Genomic DNA, 20,561 nt, shown 5'->3' on the forward strand with positions numbered 1-20,561 from the left:
CACTGGAGGCAGGGAGGTGGCAGGGACAGTAGGGGCATTAAGGCTTACCCTGCTGTCCCCAAAAGTGCGCAATATTAGGGACTATTAGTACATGAATACCGAATTCTTCCCTTTTATTATACCCCTTTTTATCCTTTACTAACTAGGAGTAAGAATAAATTCATTTACGCTCACTAGCTAGGTAATTTTTAAACAATTACCAACACCACTCCCCCTTCACTGCACCACACATAGTCTTTATAACTCAGTGCTCCTACGTAACTGTCGCAAGTCGCAGCACGCCCCAAGCAGTAGATGCTTGGGATGGCCCCAATGATGAAGCATGTCACCTGGGGGAAACCTTTGGTGAGTGAGGGGACTCAAGAAAATAATTCTCTTTTCTTTATTTGAGGTGCGTATTACTCATTTAGTAGACCCCTCCTTTTTCCCTATGTTCTACTTGGGTCTTCGGATCAGATAGAACCCGCTCAGCAGAGCCTCTCTAACCCAGCCAGAATGTTACCCCCTCCCTAGGGCCTATTCACAACAAGTAACCACGTGTATATACCACCTAAGGACAGGAAATTCCTAATATATATATATATATATATATATATATATATATATATATATATCTCAAGACCTCTTATAATACAAGTGGCGGCCTCGCGATCCCAGACGGACCCAGGACTTCCTACCCAGACGGCAGCCTCAGCCTCGCGGTCCCAAACGGACCCAGGACTTCCTACCCAGACGGCAGCCTCAGCCTCGCGGTCCCAAACTGACCCAGGACTTCCTACCCAGACGGCAGCCTCAGCCTCGCGGTCCCAAACGGACCCAGGACTTCCTACCCAGACGTCAGCCTCAGCCTCGCGGTCCCAAACGGACCCAGGACTTCCTACCCAGACGGCAGCCTCAGCCTCGCGGTCCCAAACGGACCCAGGACTTCCTACCCAGACGGCAGCCTCAGCCTCGCGGTCCCAAACGGACCCAGGACTTCCTACCCAGACGGCAGCCTCAGCCTCGCGGTCCCAAACGGACCCAGGACTTCCTACCCAGACGGCAGCCTCAGCCTCGCGGTCCCAAACGGACCCAGGACTTCCTACCCAGACGGCAGCCTCAGCCTCGCGGTCCCAAACGGACCCAGGACTTCCTACCCAGACGGCAGCCTCAGCCCAAGTTCATCCTATGATTACCATAACATACAACTATTTATCAGATCACACAAGAACTGCCAGTTTGAGCACAACCTGTTCTCTGGTTCGAGGGGCTCCTCTCTCCCTTATTCAGTTACCACTTACCTGATCAGGGTTAACATCTGTTCATGTCAAGTCACAGCTGACTAGAAGAATAGGCTACCCTCTTATACAAGAACACGCAGCACATGTTGATTCACTACAAACTGGGTACTTTATTACTCATTACATACGCAATCACATAACATTACTATGTAACACATAACCTGCAAAGAAAAGTGAAAGATTAGGTTGTACACTCTAATAAGAAAGGGGTCGACATCACCTTAGTCGTGTGTAGCCTGCACTCAATGGTCATCTAGGTTCCCTTCTCGTCTGTGCCTCGGCTCGCCTGGAAGTCACACCTCCGCAGTCACGGATCTGTTCCCTTCTCCCTTCTCCGAGTCACTGGGACCTCTTCCTCATCGGCTACTCTCTCCTCTCTGGCTATTCTGCTAGAAGAGTATCTGTCTCTCGGTTTTTCTCCGCCTTCAAGTTTGTCATCTGTCTTCCCTGGAATAAGTAGTAGCTTTACTGCTAACGGCTAGATGCCGCCTACGGACTGAAGTAAGTGCCAGTATCTGCCTCAGACTTTCACTAATATAGAGGTGCATTTCCTCATGGAAAATTCCGGCCCGTAACCTGCCGCCCACCAAATTCTTGTACCTCCCCGTACCAAGGACACGTTCCCAGCCGGCCGGCCTGATGTAGTGTCTTCGGCATGAAGAAAAATACAATCCTTCGATAAGGGCCGGCCTGAACCGGTTCTCTCCAAGCGAATAACACCTCATAACTAAAACATTACCCTTAACCTAGAAGCATCTCAAGCTGCCGGAGCAGAAAGAAAGATGGAGTCTCTCCCGTTTGAGGCCTACCAGGCCTGAATTCAGCACGGCTCCATGAAATACCCTCACTACAGGACAGGTTATCCCTAATACTAACGAATCTATCCCCTAGGATATGTGTGCAAGCCCTGATCTATGGGGAAGAACACAGGATCATGTCGAAGTGCCTAGTAAATAGGCTCCATTCACTACTCTAACCCTTAGACTTGGATGGTAAGAGACTGAAGTCACACTAGTCACCCTTTAACACAAAAAGGCCGGGAAAATCGAGCAGTACACCCTACTAGCTAGGTTCCCTGATAACGATCTCGGATCTTTTCTAGTAGAGGAACTCAACACCAGGTAAAAGCAGCTGTTAATACCCCCAGAGATTTGGAATATTTCTCCTAAGCTTCCGCATGTGAAACCATTGAACACCCTACTCTGATTCCCAAAGAACTTAGACTAACTTTAGAGGAGGAACTTGTGTTTGATGTACCTCAGTACATGGTGCCAAAGAGGCATAAAGACAAGCCTACAAGCCCTCCTTCATCACCTTCTTGACAACCACTTCACTCCTTTTCTGACCCATGTAGCACTTATGTGGAGGGAGACCCTTATGACCTAGGTGCAGGGAACCGGGATGAACCCAGTGATTGCTACACTATCATTCCAGCTGACAGTCCAGGCTGAGTACCTTATGGAGGCAAACTATCTCTGTCCAATGATACTACTGGTTAGCATGCAGTCATACAGAGAAGACCCTCCCATCATAATGTTGACATTCATGTCCTACAGGATAAGGATGCCTTTTTGGTAGTGACCCTCTCAAAAAAAGAACTCACTGACTGGTTCCTTCTTGTTCGCAAGGAAAGAATTCAGCAGCCCCTGCCAAGTTTAAGGACTAGTTCAAAGCCTAGGTGGTCAAGCTCTTCTTAGAAAAAACATTTAGTGCCTTTTCTAATGACCCTCTTTACATCAGGGGACAAGTCCCCCCTAACCCCGTAGTGGTACATACTGCATGAAAGCCAGCCTCTACATAGGCAATGGGAAACGTCCCACCTCAGATAAGGAAAGTAGGCATCTCAAAGCTGCAATGGTGAATTGGCAATTTGATGGGTTTGCTTTTGAGATACCAGGTACCACTTGGAGGAGAAGGAGATGTAGGCCCTATACAGCAACTCCCTAAGACAATCCGAAAGATAGGTGAGCAACTAGTCGTGAAAGTAAAGATAATTTCTAAGAACCGTATTCATTGTGCATTGGACGTTACGGATACTACTTCTCTCAGTGTCAACATCAGCCTCTTGCTCTACAACCACAAATGACTTTGCGCCTCTGGATATAATCCAGACGTCCAAAAACACCTTCTAAACATCCAGTTTGAAGGGGAACATCTCTTTGGTCCTCAGATGGCAAGAGAGAGAAACTTAAGGGAACTGAGGTTGCAAAGTCCATAGCTGCCCTGCAGTCAGCGACAGGCGGTAGTACAAGTCCACACCCTCTGACCAAGCACAAACTTATCAGCGCCAGCATCAGGCCTTTCATGAGTCGCAGGCAGGGGATAGTCTAGGGGAAGTTACAGGGACAGCAACACTAGGGACGGGGGTAAAGGTGGCTTTGGCAAATGAGCCTCTGCTCCCAAGCACGGAGTCATCAATTCTCTCCCCACCACTCCTGACCACACGGCACCTGTTGAGGGGAGATTAACGTATTTCCACTCTTGCTGGGAGAAATCACCTCAGACCAGTGGGTATGAGCATTGGATCAGCAGTGCTGCTGCTTAGAATTCCACACTACCCCACCCAGTATACCACGCCGACACCCATCGGCCAAGACCACTTCATTCTCTAAGAATAAGAGGTCAAAGCACATCCTTCAAAAGGGTTCAGTACGTATGGTGCCCCCACACCAATGGGGCAACGGTGTATATTCGCTGTACTTGCTCATCCCAAAGAAGGATGGTTTCCTGTGGTCCATCTGAAATATGAAGCCACTCAACCTGTACATCCTGTTGGAGCACTTACACATGGCATCCCAGCAGAAGTCAGCCCACTGCTCCATCAGGGAGACTTCATGATAACGTTGGATCTCAAGGACACCTACTTCTACATCTCCCTATCCACCCTGCTCATCACCAGTACCTTCAGTTTGTGGTAAGTGGACAACACTGCCAGTACTACCTGTCGAGGTCACTCTAGCCCAAAGGGTTTTACCAAGGGGCGTTGGTGGCCACTCATATACGCAGAACGGGGGGCCTTGTCTTTCCATAGCTCGATGACTGAATGATCAAGAACAGTAGCAGTGAGCAGTGTCTAGCACACACTCAGACCGATTTAAGCCTGCTCCACAGCTTAGGATTCTCTGTAAACCAAAGAAGTCCCACTTCCAGTCCCAACAGATCCAGCCATTCCTAGGCTCAGTCTTAAATGATGGTACAGGAAAATCATACCTTAATCAGCAGAGGGCGAAAGCATTTCAAAAGCTTCTGTATCTTTTCAGTCCAATTGAACACTTACTAAAAGAGCTGTAATGAAGCTCTTGATTATGATGGCATTGTTCATAGCTATTGTGCCATATGCCTTATTGCACATGCATCCACTTCAACAGTGCCTCACGAGATGATGTTTGCAAGCGGTGGGTCAATGGGATGATCTAGTGTTGATAGAGGCCAGCACTCAATATTGTCTGCAGTGGTGGAACAGCAACAACTTGTTGCTAGGTAAGCCGCTCTTGGATCCTCTTCCGTAGGTGACCATTACTACTGGTGCATCACTTATTGGGTAAGACGCACATCTTGGCGACAAGACTGTCCAAGGCACCTGAGCCCCCCTTCCCAGGGAAGGCACAGCAATTACCTAGAGTTTATGGCCATTCACCTTACCTTCCCTCTACTCACTTGTCCGCTGCAAGGTGGTCCTTGTAAGGATGGACAACATGACAGTGATTGTATTGCATATAAAAACGGGGGTGGGGGTGGATGTAGTCACGCTCTTGTGTCTGTTTGCACTAGCACAAGAGACCTGGCACTGGTCAATCATCTCATGCTGGCAAACCTTCCAGGGGTCGACAATGAATTTGTAGACCTGGTAAGCAGGAAGCATCAACAAGTCCACAAGTTGGAACGCTATCTGCAAGTCCTCCGCATGATTCCTCCAGCTGTGAGAAACCCCAGTCATTGATTACTTCACCAACCCAGAAAAGGCAAAATACCAAAACTTTGCCTGCATATGTGCACACACAAACCATGGGCAATTCAGTATTGATTAACTGGTCAGGGATATTTGCCTATGTTTTTCCACCGCTCCCCATCATCCCATATGTAGTGAGGAAGATGACACAGGTATCCATGACCCTCATCCTAGTAGCACCAACCTGGGCTAGATTGCCCTGGTACTAAATGCTCCTAGAAATGTCAGTCCCCTCGAGAAGCCCCAAATAAGGCTGGACCTTCTCACTCAGCATCATAGCCAGCTCAGACACCCAAATCCCAGACAGCTGAATCTCTTGATCTGGCACCTGAGTTCTTGGAATTTGGCTACCTCAAACTTCCAAAGGAATGCATGCTTATCCTGTGAGAGACATACAGTGCAGGCCCACTTCTCATGCCTGTTATTCAGCCAAGTGGAAAACGTTCATGTACTTCTGTGTCTAGACTCTAAATAGACCCATTTAATGTTCCTTTGCAGGAGATTACCTGCTACCTCTTGCACCTATATAAGACAGGCCTTGCCTGCATCGCCATACACCTGCACTTAACCATATTCATAGCGTACCTACAAAATAGACAACACTCAACTAACTTTTTCTATGCTCCTACTCATCAAGACCTTCATGGAGGGTCTTAAACGGGAAATACCGCCAAAAACACCTCCTGCACCTGTTGGAACTTGAATGTGGTCCTCACCACTCATGGTCCCTCCCTTTGAGCCGCCTCTACACTTAGTGACCTACAATTCTTATCTTGGAAGGTGGTCTTCCTAGCCACAATCACAGCCCTTAGTCCCAATAGTGGGCTTCAAGTTCTCACAGTACAAGACCCAGTCATCTAGGTTCACAATGATAGAGTAGTTCTCCGTTCAAACTTAAATTTTGGCAAAAATTGTTCCACTCTTTCACAAGATCCAGACCACAGAGCTGTTGTTCTGTTTCCCACAATAGAGTCATAGTGGAAAGACCTCTTCACACCCTGAATGTTAAGATGGTTCCCATGTATTAGTTTGACAGAACTAGGGACCTGATTTAGATCTTGGCAAACAGGTCACTCTATCACAGCGGTGACAGATACTTCATCCTCCGAAATACAAAACCCATAGGATATAACGGGATATCCGTCATTGTTGTGACAAAGTAACCTGTCTGCCAAAATTTAAATCTGCCGCTAAATCTTTTAGAAAGTCCGTTCAGCTTTATGTAGCCTTCACCAAACCCCAAACTGCTCATGACATCTCTGAACCTATCACTGCAAGATGGATAGGTAAGTCCATCTTGACATTGTATACGAAGGCCAAGCATACACTCCCTGTGCCTCCTAGGGCCCACTATACATGCAAAACAGAGGCTAGCCTAGCCATTTTGGGTAATATCCCTATAGTAATTATGTGCAAGACTGCTGCTTAGTCAATGCGTTGCACATTCACCAAGCATTATTGTTTCAACTTTCTAGCACGTCAGCATGCTTTGCAGTGCTTTCTGTCACCGACTCTGACCTTGTACCACTAAACTTACACAAGTCCCTATTCTCCACTGCATCAGCCAGAATTCAGTTCTGTGGTCCCTGGTTACAGACACAGACTAGTGTAGTGCATTAACTAATAAAGGTTTCATAATGTATGATATGTTATGTTATGGCGTGGTATATTATGTTATGTTATAGGCCACTGTTACTGTGCACGTTCACAATAAGGTCTCTTGGCGCGAAGGTAAACAAAATACAGCAACTAATATACAGTTTAAACATAGGCGTGCTGCAACAACCAGGTTTTTAAAAGCTAACTAAAACTGGCGTAGTTAGATGATCTAATGTCTGGAGGGAGAGAGTTCCAGATATGAGGAGCAAGAACCGAAAAGCTGGCCCCTGCAAGCCTTTCCCTCTTGTGTCTTCACACCATAAGTAAGTTGTGTTGAGCCGATCTTGGATGGCAATTGGAATGTAACGCTGGATTCTTGCCATGAAGAGCCTTAAAAATAATGCAAGCTGTTATAAAAACAGTCCTCTGAGTTACTGGGAGCCAATGGAGTTTTTTCATTAAAGGCTTAGTGTAGCAGTGTCGTGGCTGACCAAAGACCAGCCGAGCGGAATGATTTTGAACTAATAGCAGCCTATTGTGTAGACCAGTAGGAAGTCCAATAAAAGCGCGTTGTCGTAGTTAATCCGAGAGATCACAAGGGCAATAACGATTTCAATAACGGCTTCCTCCTTAAAGTATCTCCTAATTTTCCTTACTCTCCGAAGATGGAAGAAGCAAGAAGATGAAAAGTTCCTATATGAGACTTGAGGGATAAGTCCTTGTCAATGAGAATTCCAAGGCTTTTCACATGATGTGTCACTGATTAACTTAACTTCATTTATTTTTCATTCAAGCTGGGTGTTTTTTAATGTGTTACCTGAAGGTGAAAGTTGCAGGATATGTTGTTTTTTCACCATGCATTTGACCCCCCCCCACCACTTTCACTCAACCTGCTTCCATTACACACAGCATCAGAGTTCTGTACTGTTTGAGGCATGTGTGCTGTAGATACACATGCTTTGCATACTCCTGCCATCTAGTGTTGGGACCGGATGTTTGCAAGTAGTTTTTCTTTGAAGAAGTCTTTTCTGTCATGAGGTAAGGTGACTCATCCTTTCGGTGATTGTGCGCATGGGCATCGACTCCATTGTTAGATTGATTTTTTGCGCCATCGGGTTCAGATGGGTATTGCTGAGCTCTGATTTGAAATCAATCTACGGGTTCCCCACGGTGCGCAATCCACTCTACGCTCGACGGTATTGCTTTTGTGCGCATTTCCTTGTTATCCGCATATCGAATCAGTCAACAAATTCTCCATCTGTGATCGAAAACAAATGGGAGGCCCTCGGGCCTAGCCGCGTAGGTCCAGCCTTCTGCTGATGGAACGGACTCCGTTCCAATTCTGTCCTCTTTTCTACGCCAAGTACTCTTGCACCGACCTACATCAAGTTTGTAACTTGTGCCTCTCTCTGGAGCACAAGGAGGAAGACTGCAACACCTGTAAATCGTTTCGGTCCAAGAAAACTACTCGATCGTCTGGCTCGACGATGAGAAATGCAACACCTAAGCATACAACACACTATGGATATGTTCGGTGAAGAATCCGAGCAGGAAGAGATTGAAGCTTCGCGGCAGAAGAAGAGATTTTCTTCGTTCCAGAGTCAGATTCTGAACTCTAGATCGATTTGGAGTCTGAAGATGTGCCTCCGGGACAGGGTGCCGTGAGTACCGTAGACCCCTGACCCCCAAAACCTTTTCCAAAAAGCATAAGGCTACGGCACCACCTCTGCCTTCTGGCCAACGCCGGCACCAAGGCAATGTTTTCGACACCCCACCGCCTGGTTCGTCACTGTAACAAATCATCAAGCCTTCTTTCTCAGGAACGAGTCGGCCGAAATCATCTTCGGATCCAAAACCCTCGGGTTCGAAAGACAAATCTGCTTTGGAGCTGAAACCCTCTGCTCCCAAAAGCAGATCTATCTCGATGCCGAAATGGAAGGACAGCTTCTCCAAGCCTCCCAAACCAATTTTAGACCCTCTTAAAGCCAAATTGGATCCTGAACAAAAGAAGATTTATATCAATCCTGATACGGGACATACTTCTGCTAAAACACAAGCCAAACGCAAACTTCCTTCAGAGGACCCTGCATATAAGATTCGTGTGAAGAAGAAAAAGGACATGGCTACCAGCCCTGTTTATCCTGCCCGCAATCTCCTCCACCTCCACCATCTTCTCCACATTTACCAATTAGAGATCCTTTACACATAACACCTCAGGGATCTCCACATATACAGCCTGAAGGGGATGATATTGATGAAGACACTTAATTACCTGTAGACCCATGGAATGATTACGCCATTGACCCTCCATTAGATACTGACCCAGACTTTTACCCTGCAAAGCCATCACCACGGGACGATAATGTGGCTTATCAACAACTTCTTGCTAGAGCAGCAGAATATCATGGGGTAGCCTTACATAAAGAGTCCTTAGAAGAAGACTTTTTATTTGAAACACTTGGGTCCACACACAGGTCAAGTCAAACACTCCCTATGCTAAAGAGCATAATGAGGCATGCAGCTGCCATCTTCAAAGGCCCTGTGTAAGCACATATTTTAACTCCCAGAGTCGATAAATATATAAACCTTCACCATCTGATCCTGTGTTTATCAAAGGACAATTACCTCTCAACTCCCTAGTGGTGTCCAATGCTCGCAAGAGCTAATTTGCAAACCTCTGATGATGCACCTCCCCTAGACAAGGAGTCTAAGCTTAAAGATGCCTCGGAGAAATGAGTGGCTGCTCCAGCCGCTAACCACTGGCGAAACGCAAACACACAGGGCCTATTACCTAGGTACGACAGTGCACACTGGGATGAGATGGAGCAACTGCTCCAATATCTCCCGGAAGAACACAAAGCCAAGGCACAACTCTTCAATCAGATGTGCTCTAGATGCTGCTGACACCGCGGCTAGGGAGATCAATACCAGCATTCTCCTTAGAAGGCATGCATGGCTTAGGATTTTGGGGTTTAAAACTCAGGTTCAGCAGTCCATTTTAAACACCCCTTTTGACGAAGAACACCTGTTTGGTCCTAAAGTCAATCAGTCTTTCGAAAAAATTAAAACAGGTGCAGAAGTGGGAGCGCTCCAGTCCCCATCAAATAGAGGATCCTTTTGCTGCTCCTTTTACAGAGCAGGGTTTAAAACAAAATCTTCAGACTCAAATGCTTCCTCTTAGAAAGTCAACTCTCAGTCCTCGCCTTCAATCAATCAATCAAAGCATTTGTAAAGGGCACTACTTTCCCGTGAGGGTCTCAAGGTGCTGGGGGGAGGGGTGCTGCTACTGCTCGAATAGTCAGGTCTTGAGTAGCCTCCTGAAGGTTAGTAGGTCCTGGGTCTGCCGTAGGAGGATGGGGAGGTGTGGGAAAGTGTCATCTTTCTTGCATGGTATGCAATTCAGCAAAAAGTTTTGCTGAATTGCTGATGTACTTTGACTGAGTGTGCCCTGGGCTCCTGCCAATTAGGTGCCCAGGGCCTGTGTTCCTTCCCTAAAACTGTATTGAAACCAAAACCCAATTGGCATCTCTGGCCACATGTCAGCCCCTTGTAAATGGTACCCTAGGTACCCAGGGCACTGTGACCAGAGAAGGCCCCTAAGGGCTGCAGCACTTATTGTGCCACCCTTCGAGGCCCTGTACCCTGACACACACACACACACACACACACTGCCTTTGCAGGCTGAGTGTCTTGGTACAAAACAAAGAGTCGACATGGCCATGCCCACAACACACTGCCCTGGCATACCTCAGTCACCCCTCTAGCTGGGTGACCTATGCCAGTGGTGTGGGTACAGGTGCATGAGCCCTGTACCCCTACAGTACCCAGGTCCCTTCCTGGGCGCTGTAAGGGCAGTGCTGCGATTGAGAGTATGCTGAGAGGTCATCATCACGAACTCCACAGCACCATGATGGCTACACTGAAGACTGAGAAGTTTGGTATCAAACTTCTCAGCACATTAAATCCACACTGATGCCAGTGTGGGATTTAATGTAAAATGCACGACAGAGGGTAACTTAGAGGTGCCCCCTGAAACTAACCCACAAACCCACGTCCTGACCAAGAGGCTGCCTAGGCTGCCATCCAGCAGACATGTTGCTGGACCCCTGGGTAGAGAGCCATCCGCTCTCGTGGGCCTGCAACAATGCACATCCTGGGGTGAGGTGCTAGGCCTCCCTCCCTGGCACCCCCCCGCCCCCCCCCCCAGGATGGGCAGGGGAAGCTTCAAAGGAATGCCACCGTTGTGAGCCTCTCCAGACCACTTGCTGAACTCAGCAACTGGTCCCCACCGGTTCTGACCCCCACTCTGGCGGGAAAACCCAAGTGAGGAAAGGAGGTGTGCCAGCCTCTGCCAACCCCACCCCTCAGGTGGGGGAGGCGAGGTGAAGCACGACTCCGGGCTCTCGCCATCTTGAGGATGGGGAGCCCTACCCAATCAGGACTAGGCTCCTGACCCCTCCCACTGGAGAGTGGCAGGATAGGGGGTGTACTCACCCCAGGAAAGGGCCCCATTGGTCCCTGACCTTTCCCTACCTGTAACACCCCTAAATTTAATATTTAGGGGCACCCTGAACCTTCCTTCCTCAGATCCCGATTCCAAAACTACAAAGAAGAACAACAAGAAGAAAGAAGACCTGCCGTTCAGCTGCTATCAAGAGGATGACACCAACTGACTTGGCCCCAGCCCTACCGGCCTGTGGACCCTCGAACCTGCTCCTGCTAAACCCCGGCGTCTCCAGTGGTCAAGCAACCTCAATAACCCCGGAGGACCTGACTGCCTTGCTCATCTAAAGACTGGGACTCCCACGAGCAGTGGTTCTGTTCAAACAGCAACCACCCCTGGTGCCAGCCATGAACCGCGAATCCAGCACACTCTGCACTCGCTGAGCCCGGCCTGTGCCTGAGTGAACAAAGACCACGAGGATGTCCCCCTGGCGACTGTGACCAAGAATCCAGCACCCAAGGATCCTCCTCGACGCTCCTGATGACGCCTGCAGCCTCAACTCCAGGGACCCCCACCCCAACCGCGACCAGCAGAGGGTAAGATTTCCCGACGCCAAAAGACACCCCGGCGCCCTGCGGCCCCTGTGCCCAACTCCTGGGTGCCTACCTAACCTACAGCTTCCCAACTTACCTCTCGAAGTGGTGGTCACACCTGAAGAATCTCTGTCCCAGAGCTTGCAGCCTTTGTTCGTCACACAGCTTTCCCATTGAAATCCATTGAGCGCCTGAAGGCTCAAAAGCACCCTGCACCCAGCCGCCCGAGTCCCCTTGGAAGTGCAGCATCTGTTATATTCTACTTCCCCACTTGCCCTGTGTAAGTGACCAGGAGCTCCGCTCCCACAGCCGCATGGCCTGCCTGCTAGCAGCCATCAACCAAAGGCCCCCTACCCGCCATAGGCTAACATTGGGACTGCTTTCTCTGCACCCGGCTGCCCCAGTGCCACTGAGGGTGTAACTACTGTACCTACCACTTGAACCTGGGAGAGCACTGAGTCTAACCCCAGAACCTCCACTCTGCCAGTCGAGTACTTACCTGAAAGCCGATAACTTAAATTTTCTCCATAGGGTAACATTGACTGGTTTTCACTTGGAAATTCTTCTAAGTGTCGAGTTTTGAAAACTTTGAAATATTCACTAAAAATCATCTGATCAACGAAAACGAAATTACTCCCCTGTTACCAGGAGAGATCATAGTGCTGGATCTTGGTGCCCAGCACTGACCCTAAAAAGTAATTAAAACTTGACCTGTTTTTCCCCCATAGGATAACATTGCCTGGTTTTCACCAGAAATTCTTCTAAGTGTCGATTTTTGCAACTTTCAAATATTCCTTAAAAATTGCCTGTTTACTATAAACGATTTCTTGCAACTGTTTACAGGAGTTGCACCAGGGCAGAATCCAGGATCCAACCCCGAGTATGAAAAATATACGTAAAGTAATTGATATTGCACTTACTTAAAATTCCCATTGAGCTCAATGTTATTATTGTGTTAGGATTGTGTTGCATATTGCAACAACTGTATCTATTGCATTGAAAAGTCTATTGCTTATTGAAAGTATCCAGCTATATCATCTCATTGTGAGAAAGTATTTTTATACCTACTTTTGGTTCTAAAATAAAACAACCGTATATTTTTACATACAAACCTATTGGCCTAGAGTTCAGTTCTTGAGTGTGTGAGACCATTTGCCGACTGAGTGTGTACAACAAATGCTTTACACTATCCTCTGATACTGCCTTACTGCTTGACCAAGCTACCACTTTAGAGAGTAAGGTTATATCTAAGTTTAACCTCTGCCAAACCTCTGGGGACTGTTGGACTCTGTACACACTGAACCTTACTTTGGTGCAGTATATACAGAGCCACTTTCTTACAGGAGGGTGTTCCAGGTCTTGGCGGCGAGGTGGGAGAACGATCTGCCGCCGTGGTTGCTCTTCGGATGCGGGGGACGGTGGTGTGGGCATGGTCGGCGGAGCGGAGCTGGCGGTTCGGGGTGTAGAAGATGAGTCGTCTGTTGAGGTATGCCCGTCCGGTGTTGTGGATTGCCTTGTGTGCGTGGGTGAGGAGCTTGAAGGTGATACTCTTGTTGACGGGAAGCCAGTGCAGATCTCTCAGGTGGGGTGTGATGTGGCTGTGGCAAGGGATGTCGAGGGTCAGGCGTGCAGAGGCGTTCTGTATGCGTTGTAGTCGTTTCAGGAGTTTGGCCGAGGCTCCTGCGTAGAGGCCGTTTCCGTAGTCCAGCCTGCTGCTGATGAGGGCCTGGGTGACCGTTCTTCTTGTTTTGGTGGGGATCCACCTGTAGATCTTGCGGAGGGTGTTGAAGCAGGAGGACGATACGGCATTGACTTGCTTGGTCATGGAGAGTGTTGAGTCTAGGATAAACCCCAGGTTCCGTGAGTGGTCGGTGGGTGTCGGTGCTGCTCCCAGTGCGGTCGGCCACCAGGAGTTATCCCAGGCTGAGGTGGTGGAGCCGAGGATGAGGACCTCCGTCTTGTCCAAGTTCAGCTGGCTGTTCTTCATCCACTCGGCGACGGCCTTCATTCCTCCGTGGAGGTTAGTTGTGGCGGTGAGGGGGTCCTTGGTGTGGGAGAGTATCAGCTGGGTGTCGTCGGCTAGTGGTGCCATGTAGACGTTGAACAATGTCGGGCTGAGGGATGACCCTAGGGGTGCACCGCAGATTATCTTGGAGGCTTCGGAACGGAAAGGGGGGTGCGCCGCAGATTATCTTGGAGGCTTCGGAACGGAAAGGGGGTAGGCGGAAAGGAAGGAGGTGGTCCATTCCAGAGCCTTCTCTCGGATCCCTGCGTTGTGGAGGCGTGTGCGTAGGGTGTGATGGCAGACAGTGTCGAAGGTGGCTGATAGGTCCAGGAGGATGAGGTCCGCGGTTTTGCCATTGTCCAGCAGGGCCCTGATGTCATCGCTGGCGGCGATGAGGGCAGTTTCGGTTAGGTGGTTGCTGCGGAACCCGGACTGAGATTGGTCCAGGATGTGGTTCTCCTCGAGGTAGCGGGTCAGTTGTCTGTTGACTGTCTTTTCGATGACCTTCACTGGGAACAGGAGCAGGGAGATGGGCCTGATGTTCTTGAGGTCCCTCGTTTCTGCCTTAGGTTTCTTGAGTAGGGCGTTGATCTCGACGTGCTTCCAGCTCTCTGGGAAGGTCACGGTCTCGAAGGAGATGTTGATGGCCTTGTGGAGATGGGGTGCGATGGTGGCGCTAGCTTTGTTGAATATGTGGTGTAGGCATGGGTCTGATGGAGATCTGGAGTGGATGGTGTTCATGATTTTGATGGTGTCGTCGTCGTTTATGTTGGTCCAGGTGATCAGGGGATCGATGTGGGTGGTGGCCCTGGGGTCTGAGGTGTCGGTGGCTGTCGGGGCGGTCAGGTTGTTGAAGCTGTCGTGGATGTCTGCGATCTTGCGATGGAAGAAGGTGGCAAGGGAGTTGCACAGGTCTTGCGATGGTGGGATGTCGTTGGTGTTGGAGCTGGGGTTGGAGAGTTCCTTCACGATGTTGAAAAGCTCTTTGCTGTTGTGCGCGTTGTTGTCGAGGCAGTCCTTGAAGGAGGCCCTTTTGGCAGATCTGATGAGGTGATGGTGTCTGCGGATGGCGTTCTTGTGGGCTGCGTAGCTGTCCGGTGTCTGTTCGTGGTGCCATTTCTTCTCTAGTTTATGGCAGGTTTGTTTGGAGGCCTGGAGATCCGCGGTGAACCAGCTGGCTTTCTTGTTAGTGCGTCTGTTGGAGGGTTTCCTGATCGGGCGAGAGTGTTGGCGCAGTTGTCGATCCATCACCTGAGGTTGCAGGCGGCAGTGTCGGTGGGCTGGTGATTAGCTGGTCTTCGGTGACTTTGCTCCAGCTGCGGCGGGGTATCTGTTGAGTGCGGTGGTGCGTGGTGGGTTTCCGGAAAGTGAAGTGGATGCAGCGATGGTCAGTCCAGTGGAGTTCGGTGGTGTGGCTGAAGGTGACGTGGAAGCTTGCGGAGAAGAAGGGGTCAAGCGTGTGGCCGGCGGCGTGGGTGGGCGTTGTGACGAGCTGTCTGAGTCCGAGGTTGGTGAGGTTGTCAATCAGGGTGGTGGAGTTGGTGTCGTAGTTGTTCTTGAGGTGGAAGTTCAGGTCAGGTCTGTGGAGGAGGCGTTTATCCAGATCTCTTTCAGGAAGGCGATGTCTGGAGAGGATGTGTCTAGAGGTTTCTATAGAGGGGGTATAGAGGAATCAATTCCATGGGTAGGTGTAGAGGCGCCACAGCGCGTAAAACCCCTTCCCCCCTTATAAACAGTGAATTGCCCACACTTCACACCGATTACTTCACACCTGTCAGGGGAAGACTTCAACAGTTTCTCCCCATTTGACAATCCATAACAACCGACAAATGGGTTATCGACCTTATCCGACATGGTTATTACCTGGAGCTTACCACCAATCCTCCAAACATTCCACCTCACATTCACAAACTATCGTCAGACCACTTACAGTTACTCAAACAAGAGGTGCATTCTCTTATAGAAAGGAGCCATAGAACCAGTTCCATTACAGTACCAAGGTTCAGGGGTTTACTCTCTCTATTTTCTAATCCCCAGAAAGGACGGCTCCTTAAGACCAATTTTGGATCTCAGAGTGTTAAATCAGTACATACTGTCACAACATTTCCATATGGTAATGCTTCAACAGGTCCTTCCACTTATACAGCAAGGCGATTTTATGTCTACGCTAGACTTACAAGATGCATATTTTCACATTCCCATTCATCCAGCTCATCGCAAATATCTCAGATTTGTGATAGTACGCAAACACTATCAGTTCAAAGTACTCCCATTCGGAGTAACTACTGCTCCCAGAGTGTTTACCAAATGTCTAGCAGTAGTGGCAGCTCATCTCAAAAGACAACAAATTCATGTCTTCCCGTGCCTAGATTACTGGCTCATCAAAGCCAGCACACACCAGAAGTGTCTAGAACACACTCAGACCACACTACACCTACTCCATCAATTGGGTTTCACGGTCAACATGCAAAAGTCTCACCTACAGTCTTCACAGATACAATCTTATCTAGGAGCCACTCATCACTCTCATGGCTCTAGCCTCTCCCAATGCAGCCGGAATTTGCAATATCCAAACTCTATTGCAACAGTTCCAGGCCGACCAAACCTTACCAGCCAGGACTTTCATGCAGCTACTAGGAATGATGGCATCATGCATCGCAATAGTGCCTCATGGTAGACTACACATGCGTCCACCACAAGAATGCTAAGGACGTCCGTGGAATCAGTCACAGGGTCAATTAACCGATCTAGTGTTGGTAGACTCGCTCTCTGCAGTGGTGGAACCCACAAAATGTATCGAAAGGGCGGCCCTTCATTGACCCTGTTCCACAGATTGTGCTAACAGAAGACGCTTCTCTCACAGGTTGGGGTGCACATCTCCTCCTTTACACAACTCAGGGTCTCTGGGACAACAAGGACAAACGTCTCCACATCAACTACCTCGAGCTACTAGCAGTATTTCTAGCGCTGAGAGCTTTTCAGTCTCAAAGGCAAAGTTGTCCTAGTCCGCATGGACAACATGACAACTATGTACAAAAACAGGAGGGGGGGGGTAACTCTCTCCAACTGTCACGTCTCTCTCACACAATTCGGAGCTGGGCAATCGATCACGGAATTCACCTTCTGGCAGAACACCTTCCAGGAGAGAAATATCAAATTGCCCACCTCCTCAGCAGAAGGAGGCAGCAAATACACAAGTGGGAACTTCATCCCCAAGTTCTCCTACCATACTTTCAACAATGGGGATCCCCACAAATAGATCTGTTTGCCACAGTAAACAGCGCACAATGCCCAAACTTCGCCTCCAGGTTCCCACACCCTCTCTCCAAAGGCAATGCCCTATGGATGAATTGGTCAGGGATATTTTCCTATGCTTTTCCACCTCCCACGCCTTCCGTTTCTTGTTCGGAAACTTAGGCAAACATCACCCACACTGATTTTGGTAGCTCCCACATGGGCCAGTCAACCATGGTACACCACCCTGTTAGAGCTGTCAGTAGTTCCACATCAATAGCTACATCTCACCTCCAGTTTTCTCACTCGGAACCAATGAGAAATCAAGCATCCAAATCCCATGGAGCATTAATCTTAGAAAAACCCTTCTTTCAACTCCATACAGAGAGGGTAGTTCTTCGCACCGATCCCAGATTCTTTCCCAAAGTAGTTTCTGCTTTACATCTTAAAAAATCAGTTGAGTTGCCTGTGGTCTTTCCTCAAGCTGATCCGGTAGCAGAATGAGCTCTTCACACACTTGATGTTAGAAGAACGTTATTGTAGAAGGGACAAAAGATTTTCGTAAAACAAAGCAACTGTTTGTTACATTTGCTCCACCTCACAAAGGCAATCCTATCTCTAAATCTGGAATTTCCAGATGGATTGTTAAATGCATCCCAACCTGCTATGCAGAACTTGCCATGCCACTGACACTATCCCAGCCCTTCCAACCTTTCAGGTGCAGTAACCTGCCATCTTCTTTTCCTAAAGGGGACCACATTTTTCGTCTTTAAACATAGTCGGAGGTTGTTTTGCATATTGGATGACTTAATTTCTTACCCACTGCCAGTGTTTGTTTCTGTGCGGCTTACTTTGTGCATTCTCTTTTATTTGCATTTATGATTTGCCTTTACCTCATGCAAGCAGTCCAGACATTACTTCTCTGAGGTGTGTTGCTTGATGAGTGAAAAGCAAATAAACTTAATTTCCTTTTAAACGTGTATTTGGCATCTGTTTGCTGTTTAGTTAACCTAGCTACATGAGTCAAAGTACACACTGCTGAGATCTGTGTGTAACTAGAAAGTGTCCGATTCATATCCTGACCGTGCTAACTCAGACTTTGATATTTCTAAGGTCTAAAAACAAGCATCATTGTATCAATAGTGCTCTGTTATCGAAGTGCCACAAGGCAACTCTGTTTTAAATGTTTGCTGCATAAAAGTGACCTGCTATTATTCACAGAGACTACAAGAACCTAGTCAGGCTGCCAGGCACCCTTAATAAAGTGTCCTATCAATTGTACAGATTTTTATTTTCTATTTTCATTGTAGCGATCTTGTCTCTTTTCCGCCTTTTTAAGGCGCGTCAGGGACAATGAGCGGTGAAGGAAGGGGAATGATAATCCCAACGGGTATATTTAGCATGTCTCCAGGGCTCGAGTCGAGGGTATACACGGTTGTACACAGTCTAACCCCTATTTTCAGAGCTTAGCCGCCGTCTACCCAGCTTCAAAGCTGGCCACTTTCAGCAGAGTGCCACGTTCCTTTCCTACTTCTCACGGAATTCACAGAAATGTGCTGAACTCATTCAGGTGTCAGTTTCTAACACCGGGACACTTTCAACAGTGCCTGTAGATTGCCTGCTTGTGTTCTAAGCAGCAACGTGGAGGGCGGGGAAAGGGCTTATCATATGCCAGCTGGGCCCATAAAAAAAGGTAGAGTTAAGGGGCCATTAGGCTTCTTTAGATCTCGCCTAGGTAGTGCTTGCGCTATCTCTTCGACACATGCTGTATTCAGGTATAGACTTTTAGCTCCACCCATTTTCTGCCCATCTTTTCAATTAGCTGCTGTTACTGTCCTTTGTAAATGGTGGCTTTTGATTCATTAATATGCTTAGTAATCCCTCTTTAATCCGGCATTTTCTCCTCTTTGTAACCTCCGATGAGTACTGCCCCTGTTACATGTGTTAATACTCGGTATGTTTTAATTACAGTTTGTGGGCACTATTTTCTTAAATGACTTTCTCCTGCCTGCTGTTGCAAGCAGTTCACTATCTACAGCAACTGCTTTTCTTTTTATGCAGAGCAATTCACGCTGCACTTTATCTTACATTTTGGGGCTTCAGCTGCAAAGTTGGCGACCACGCTTTTCTTTTCTTATGTGCAGATAGCAGAACTTGATTTGAACATATGATATTTCTATTTTTAAAAGCAGCGCGGCACGACGTGCTTTTTTTTTTTTTCCAGCCATGCATAATTTGTTTTAATTTCAGCAGCGCGGCAAGCCGCACTTCAACTTCAACAATAGCCGCCGCACTTTTTTCTGCGCTGCTCACCCAACTTAATCGAAGTCTCCTTTAGTGCTTATAGCTGGGGACAGGGCTTCCAACTGGAACTGGGGTGAATAGCGTCCCTACTATACTGGCTTCCATTTCCACTCCTTGCTGCAGTGCTCAGAGTTGCCTACATCTGATGGAAGCCCAAGCAGGTCACTCTTTCTTTAAGTGCGGCTCACAGAACTGGATGTTAAGACTGTACACAACATAATATATTTTTTAAAGCATTGAGGCACGCTGTGCTTTTTAAAAAAAATTTAAGCAACGCTTCAAGCCGTTCTTTTTTTTTTCCAGCCCCGCTTAATCTTATATTTTAATTTCAGCAGCGATGCACGTCGCACTTCAACAATTGCAGTCGTGCCTTTCTTCTGCACGGCTCGCCCAACTTAATCTAAGTGTCCTTTTCCAATGTTTACAGCTAGGGACGTGTCCTGTCATTTACAACGCCAATAGCTCTAACTTTTACAAATGCGAGACCTATTGCAATGCAAATGCTTGTTTTGTTGGAGTATCCTGTCTGGGAGCAATCAGAGACTCACACCTAGATATAATGAAAGGGAAACAAAGGCTCAAATCTTATCACTTCACAGGTACTTGAGAGAAATGCGTTTGTCTTTGTTCAGTCCTCGCATATAAGAGGTATATATTCAGGCACTGTAAGAATTTCAGTTGTGTTGGTTGAACCAGTATTTACACAAATAATAAAAGACTAAATACCACTATTTTGTGTTATTTCTTTTGTAGCACTTTAGCACTACAGTAGTACTAAAGCGCTATAATAGAAATAAAACAAAATAGTGGTATTTAAATTATTTTTGTTCATGTGATGTGAAGCGTTCTGACCCCCTGCATTGGGATGAGTAGTGCCACAATCCACCCCAATGCAGGAGGTCAGAGCACTGTATATCACACATACTGATTATACATTGTCAATAAATGATGTGTGGACATCAATATAAAAAATGGGTTACATAAGACAGTGAGTTTTACAAGGTTTAGAAGGCACATGTCCTTCATAGCTCACTATACTATATTCGAAGGATTAAAATGTATGAACTGCAAGTAGCAAAAGGATCTGTCTTAAAAGCAGTAACCCACTTTCCCATTTACATAAAATAAAAATCTGTCATCTGCGTGTTACATA

The 20,561-nt window shown here is 47.7% G+C and overlaps 1 protein-coding gene and 1 long non-coding RNA gene across 6 annotated transcripts in view; one reads left to right on the forward strand and one right to left on the reverse strand.

Moving 5' to 3' along the window:
• The window catches only part of LOC146868226 (uncharacterized), a 463,829-nt gene that overhangs the window by 330,742 nt on the left and 112,526 nt on the right, over positions 1-20,561 (forward strand). The gene's annotated exons all lie outside the window — the stretch shown is intronic.
• LOC146868227 (uncharacterized) overlaps positions 1-20,561 on the reverse strand; it is a 342,604-nt gene that overhangs the window by 128,075 nt on the left and 193,968 nt on the right. The gene's annotated exons all lie outside the window — the stretch shown is intronic.

This window comes from Triturus cristatus, chromosome 1_2, assembly GCF_964204655.1.
Source record: "Triturus cristatus chromosome 1_2, aTriCri1.1, whole genome shotgun sequence".
Classification (NCBI taxonomy): domain Eukaryota; kingdom Metazoa; phylum Chordata; class Amphibia; order Caudata; family Salamandridae; genus Triturus; species Triturus cristatus.